Source organism: Alligator sinensis, unplaced genomic scaffold, assembly GCF_000455745.1.
Source record: "Alligator sinensis unplaced genomic scaffold, ASM45574v1 scaffold134_1, whole genome shotgun sequence".
Classification (NCBI taxonomy): Eukaryota; Metazoa; Chordata; order Crocodylia; family Alligatoridae; genus Alligator; species Alligator sinensis.
In genome coordinates, this window is record NW_005841920.1 from 793,830 (window position 1) to 800,847 (window position 7,018).

A 7,018-nucleotide genomic window follows, 5' to 3' on the forward strand; every position below is an offset into this window, starting at 1 on the left:
AATAAGGTTCAAGCCCCTGCTTCCATGCGTAGTTAATTGTTTATTGAAAGCAAGAGAGCTTTATCAGGAGAGACTGGGAGACCTCACACGCACAATACCTCAGAGCTGAGTGGCTGGGGCTGTCTTCTGGGAGGTGGAAGATCTCGGTCCAAGGCCCCCCTCCAATTCAGGCAGAGTAAGGGTTTGAGAACAGATCTCCCGATGGCAGGGTGAGTGGTCTCAGCACTGTACCAGCAGATCAGGGGGTGGGTCATCACCTGTCTTCTTTCCTTCATGAGAAGGACCTGAAACTGGCTTAGGCACCCGTCTCTGGGGAGGTGGTGTCATGGCTGAGAATCCCAAGCAGAGACTGATACTGCCCTCTATCTAGCTTGCTTAGGCAGCTCTGTGCTCAGCCTGATGATATCTGCAGTGCAAGTGAAGTTATATTGGAAAATGTACAGTTTGGGGGTTTTTTTGTTCAGGGGCACGAATTGGTTTTACTACCCCAACACACAGCACACCCCAGCTGATGGTATACTGATTTCCTATATTGATAAAGGGCTGCTAGGGTAGCCATAGCCTAAGCTGTTAAAGAGCATGTCTACAGACTTATAAATAGGAAGCCTCCAGTCAAATGTTATTTGTGGTGTCAGTGGACTTCAGGATTGTCAACTTGACATTAGGATTGTCTGAATCAAGCCTCCAAAATTCATTATATTGTTTTTAAAACTGATATTTTAAAAATAAATAAATAAACATTGATTTTTTTTTTATAGTTGTCTTATCTTTTGAGCCTGTGGGATACACCTGGGTCACATTTTAATATTTTTTTCTCAACAACTGCAAGAGTTAGACACGTTTCTTTTTAATAAAAGCTGAGATTCTCATGAAATCACAAGATTCCATGAGGCAGGTTTTAAAAGAGGGTCCAAAATTTCTGAGTTTAGTCAATGAATCCCCAAAAGTAAATTCTCTGCCCAGCTCCATAGGTAGAACTGGTTGCTGCCCCTGTCTGCATTCCTATACTGACCCGGCATGAGGAGAGGGAGTCTGCATGCCCCAGCACCAGAAAACAGCTAAAGGGAAGGTACTTTCTTCACTGTCTGAGGGAGACAAGTTGGTTGATACTCTTACTCTACTGCTAAACTCTCCGGTATTACTCTGAAACATATTAAACATCCTTCACGCATATCAGAGATATTTAAAACACCCAGCAAATTCCTAATGCCTACAACTGAAAAATGAAATCCTAATCCTGCAATGAAATACACACATATTTGTCCCTATTAATTTAAATGAGGGTTTTTCTGACCCCCTGTGGATCTCATCATGGAGTCAAGGCCTTTGCTTTCTTCTCTGGTGCCATGATTATTGCAGTTGTCTAGGTCTGATCACATAATTCAGGTCGCATGATTTTAAGGCCTACAGACACCATTATGATCATCTGGTCTGACCTTCTGTTTGACACAGGCCATAGCCTTTCATCAAGCAATTCCTGCATCAAGCCCACCAGCTTCCTAGAGCTTTTTCTCATGTAGGAGGATATCCAATCTAGATGTAAGGACTCATCAAATCACTTGGCATGCTGTGCTGGTGTTTAATTACCCTAGTTGTTAAAAATAGGCACACTCTGCCTTCTCTGAATTGGTCCAATTTCAGCCTCCAGCCATTAGGATTTAGTACCGTATGCCTTTTGCTGAGGGACTGAAGAACCGTCTACTGTCTCATATCAATAAAACCAATAGTACTCAACCTTGCCCTGTGGGCCAGATGGGGGGTGCCTGGTCCATCCACGGGCCAGATCCAGTTGGTGGGCCCTATCTAGTGCACAGAGCAAGCACCATGGGGCCTGATCTGGCCATGTGGTGAGGGGAGAGGGCAACCAGGCCCTGATCCAGTCACACTGAGGGGAGAAACAGCTCAGCCCCTACTTGGCTGCATGGGGAGAAGGTGTGTGGTGTGGCCCCAACCCAGCCCTGTTGGGGAGGGGTGTAACCCAGCCCTGATCTGGCCACGTGGGGCTTGGAAATTTGGCAACAGATGGGGAGTGGGGATTAGTAGTATTAATTGCCATTGGTCCCCTGCCACCAAATTTCCTGACCCGTGGAAAGCCTCGCAGGCAAGATGCCATGGCTCCACAGGCTGAATTTGGCACACTGGCTGGGGGTTGAGCACCCTTGAGCTAAACAGACTGACACCATTAGTTCCCACTATTAGTCTTATCTTTCCAGATCCCATATCACTTTTACACTCTTTGCCAAACTTTGTTCCAATTTGCCAGAATTCTTTTTAAAACCAAGGCACCAGAACAGGACAGTATCCCAACAATGGTCTTATTAATACCCTTTCCAGTGCCTGGAGGTACCATTACCTCCTCACTCTAACATGATATTCCTTTGCTTATCCATCCAGATGGGACAGAAACATATTTATAATCCTTAATAAAGAACCCTCATTCTAAACCAACAAGTTATTTTTGCTCAGCAATTCTGCTTCTGGCATCCTAACAAAATTAAGAGCACACAAAACTCATAAACAATACATTTTTCCTTGGCAATGATGACTCTTCTGGGCATCTAAGATTCAGAATCAAAAGGACTGTTTAGACATAGTTTTGAAATATCCTTGTTTATCACATTTTAATAGGTGTGCATACAACCGATGTATGAATTAAGACTATTTCATGAAGAATAATATATAATACTGTGTATGATGTTCACTCTCTAAATGTTCAAGTCCAATATTATTTTTTGCCTGCCCAGATGCTTTGCACATTCTTTTCTTAACCAAGCATCAAAATCCTGACAAGCCTATTTGCAAGGGTGGTTTATTGTTTTGTTTATGTAATATAATTTTTAGTAAACTTTTAAGGTCTTGGGGCAGGATAGTGAATACCTCTTTGTTTTGTGTTTGCAGAGCACCTAGCACAGTATGGTGTTAGTCCAGGACTAGGGATCTCAGGAACTACTGCAATACCATTATGATAATTGAATAATAAAATAGCTTTTATTTACTTTTATAGATTTTCTTATATATCAGCGAGGGTTGTTAAATGAAGTTTAGATAAATGAGTATTACGTTGTCTTATTCTTTCCCAGAAGAGTACCATCAACGTCTACTCTGATTCAAAGACCCTGGTTCAAGAGGGACAAAATTACTTTGTTTTTAAGACCTGTCATTTAACCGATTTTTTTTTACATTATAAAACAGACACAGTTGTAGATGCTACTCAATCCATTTCTATATCTGAATTCAAACTATGACACTGGACAAAATAATCTTTGCCCTATTTTTCTACTTGGGCAGTTATCTGGCAACTCAGTAAATACTGCTTTTAAAGGTATGAAAGCAAGCCAATAATAATATAAAGAATATTTAGAGGGCCATGATGTGTTCATATTTATCACTGAGTTTTCTATACTGTCTCTCCTTAATGTACTACAGTTAACACATTTATATGAACTACTTTCAGAATCTAGTGGTAAAAGTGGGAGTCAGTCAGAGCTTTTATCCACATTCTCATATATCTTAAAGCTTTATTTACCTCATTTATTTAACTTTAAATGGTTCCCTAAAGACCGCAATATCAGAAATGTGTCCATTATCTAAACTATCATCAATTCCAGTGTAGGACCTTTCAACTCATCCATATAATTGGATTTAGACAGATGGAATCTGCCTTCTCTCTCTGGGGTACAAATAATAGCACAAGAAAGTAATATCCATTTATCTTTGAATCCATTCTCTTCCTTCCTAGTCTTTTTCATCCCTTGTTCTTGAACTGTATTATTTATGTACATTTCTTTAAATACTAAAAACAAATGACCCATTAGACATATACACACTTCTGTGTCTCAGAGTATTTTCTTCTTTTAGACACATAAATGGGTTTCAGTTTCCTAACATTTGCTATTATCACATGCCATTTCACTCTCCCAAGACACGTCCCTCATTCCACTTGCCTCCATTTCTCGATTTCAGCGGGAGTTTGGAATGGTGAAGGAATACATGATTGGACCTTTTCATCTTGGTGCAAATTTCAATCTGGTAGTTCCCCTAAAAGTCAGTGAGGTTCAAATGTATTGCTAAAAAGGTCGTGTTGGCCACTTGTCCCAGAGAAGAATAATGCCAAATACTTTTACTGTAATAAATAGCATTGTCTGACTTTTTAAAGCTAAGCCCATTTCTTCAGAAGCAGGTGGTGACATGAAATTAAATTAGATTGAAGGTGGCACTAATTTTGGCTCTCCTGGATTGAGAGAAGCATTGCTCATTGATTATTTTTTTTTAAATCATCCCTATTTTTTTCAATACGTCAAGTCTAAAAACTGGATTGGGTCAAAAGCTATCAAAACAAAGAATGTCCATGGCTGATGTTATTTCTATTGAAGTGGATGTAAATCACTCCAGCCTCAATTATATGGGATTTTTTTAAAGAACAATATTAACTCACTGCTCAAAGACATTTCTTAATTTCTGAAAAATATTGTTGATACAGCAATTACTAGTAACTGTTTCTACAGGGCTAGCAGTACAGCTCTCTCAATATTTGTCATCCAACAACTGAGGTACATAATTGTCCTGTATTCCTCTCTGAATCTCAGGCACAGCAGAGGCACAGACACCTTTTTTAATTGTGATTGACAACATTCTCCTGCATTTAATTTTTTTAAGTTTTGGAAACTTAATACCTTAAGATCCCTACCAGCACGCTACTGCTGCCAATTAATTTAATGGAAACATGGCCATGGATTTAAATGCAAAGAGGGTCAGGCAGCTCTAAACATTTAAGTCCAATTATGAATTTATTGGAACACTGCAACCTGAATCACAGTGTTCTCATTTGCTGATTAATAGTGTTCATTGTCAAGATGAACACTGAGGAACATTGGGTATGATGATGGGGTTTTGTTTTTCAAATTTTGATTAGGTATATACAGCTGATAGACTACTACTTGCTTTAAAGCAAGGTACAATGGCATCCACTGCCCACCCAGAAGAACTTAAAAATCTATTCAGACAGGTTACATACAGAGGGCACTGGCCAGCTTTGTTAGTTACACAAGGCATCTAGATCCTTCCCTTCTCCCACAGCCTTTTTAACTTAATTGAAACTGAATTTATGAATGTTATAGTACTTTGTAGGAGGAAATAGGGACAAGCTAGAGTAACACAGATCTACTGGAAGAGGTGAGATTTAAAAGAAGAGCTTGGAAGAGAAGGGGACAGAGGCATTGTGGGCTAAGAGAAGAGGGTCTAAGAAAAGGCCACATGAAAGCAAAGGAGGGAAGAGATGGAGAAGGATGCAAAGAGACAATTAGTTTTGCCAGGTGGGCAAGCTGAAAGGGGTGATCAGCACCAAGAGTAAAAGACCCTGGTGGCAGCCAATTTGTACAAGCATTGAAGAAGAGCACAAAGAGGCAAGGGGGAGCCAGCGCAGGGTGTCAAAGGCCTGCAGCAAGGCAGTAGCCCTTGACTACAGGAAGGCCGATTTCAATGAGTTAAGGAGATTAGTAGGAGAGGCACTGAGATCCTGGAGGGTAAGGAGTTGGGAGTCCAAGACAAGTGGTCGTTCCTTAAGGAGACAATCCTCCAAACCCAAAGGGTGACAGTCCCAACATGAATCAAAGGGGGCAAGAGTTCTCAAAATCCCCCATGGTTCACCAAAGGCATTCAGGAATGTCTGAAAGCTAGAAAAGAGGCATATATCTGGTGGAAGAGAAGGGCTATCACCAGGGAGGATTATACCTCCGTTGCTCGAGACTATAGGGGGGCTGTTAGGAAGGCTAAGGCAGAGATGGAACTAGGACTAGAAACCAGGATCAAAGATAACAAGAAGTCCTTTTTAAACACATAGGGAGTAAAAAGAAGGCATCGGGTTAACATGGAGCCCCTGTAGGACACGCTTGGCAATCTGGTGGTTGCACCAGATGAAAAAGCTGACCTCTTTAACAAATTCTTTGCCTCCATTTTTCTGAGCAGGGACCAGGACATCCCCCCCACTGGGATTCTGGATGGACTCATGAGAGGCACTGTCAGGCCTAGGGTCAGTGAGGACCTAGTTAGGGAACTTCTGGTGGGGCTGGATGTGTTTAAATTGGCAGGTCCAGATGATCTCCACCCCAGGGTGCTGAGGGAATTGGCAGGGGTCATTGCTCCTGGCACAGCTTTACGAGCACTCGTGGTGCTCTGGCCAGGTGCCAGAGGACTGGAAAAAGACCAATGTGGTCCCCATTTTCAAAAAAGGGAGGAAAGAGGACCCAGGAAACTATAGGCCCGTTAGTCTTACCTTGGTCCTGGGGAAGCTCTTTGAGAAAATTATCCAGGAGCACATCTGTGAGGGACCAGAAGGGGAGATGATGCTCAGGGGCAACCAACACGGGTTCATTAGGGGCAGTTCCTGTCAGACCAACCTGGTTGCCTTTTACGATCAGGTCACAAAATCCTTGGACACAGGTGTTGCGGTGGATGTAGTCTTTCTGGACTTTAGGAAGGCCTTTGACACTGTCTCTCACCCCATTCTCATTAAAAAATTAGGTGACTGTGGCCTTGATACCTACACAGTCAAATGGGTTGCCAATTGGCTGGAGGGCCGCACCCAAAGAGTGGTGGTGGATGGGTCATTTTCAACATGGAGGGATGTGGGCGGTGGAGTCCCCCAGGGCTCGGTCCTCGGGCTCGCACTGTTCAACATCTTCATCAGCGACTTGGACGAGGGGGTGAAAAGCACCTTGTTCAAATTCACAGACAACACTAAGACGTGGGGAGAGGTGGGCACACTAGAAGGGAGGGACAGGCTACAACTAGATCTGGACAGGTTACAGTGGTGGGCAGATGAGAATAGAATGGGATTCAATACTGACAAGTGCAAGGTACTGCACCTGGGGAGGAAGAACCAGCAGCATACCTATAGGCTGGGAAATTCTCTTCTCGTCAGCACAGAGACAGAAAGGGATCTTGGAGTCACTATTGATTCCGAGATGAACATGGGCCGCCAGTGTGAGGACGCGATCAGGAAGGCTAACCGCACCTTGTC